Source organism: Rhagoletis pomonella, unplaced genomic scaffold (genome assembly GCF_013731165.1).
Source record: "Rhagoletis pomonella isolate Grant_MI unplaced genomic scaffold, Rhpom_1.0 Rhpom_scaffold_00004, whole genome shotgun sequence".
Classification (NCBI taxonomy): Eukaryota; Metazoa; Arthropoda; class Insecta; order Diptera; family Tephritidae; genus Rhagoletis; species Rhagoletis pomonella.
The window spans coordinates 75,610,360-75,610,787 of NW_023458558.1; positions in this window are offsets into that span (position 1 = coordinate 75,610,360).

The window sequence follows — 428 nt, forward strand, 5'->3', positions numbered from 1 at the left end:
GGTATTTAATGTTCGGCTCCGCCCGAACTTAGACTTTCTTACTTGTTGTGAACTAAGGTTATATGGTCCGGTTTAGCACACAAACAAAATTAGAATGCCCTTGTGGATAGCGCGCTCGGGTATAAAAAATATGTTGTGAAAGGGACAGGGCTTTTATTCAGCCACATTTTTAAACATAGATTAACAAGATTGCGCATTCCCGACGGCGATGACATTTGTGGGTAAAAGGTAGGGTGCCAGATTTTTTATGCGCGAAATCAGTACGTAATACGGACTGACTTCCAAAACGTCAATTGCTTTGCATACGTACAAAGTATAAGGTTCCATAACGTCGAATCGGCGCATCAGAAACAGAGTTGATGCTTCGCTTGTTATTGGTTTGCATTGGTGTTTTAGAAATGAAAAATTCAGAAAAATTGTTCATTGCT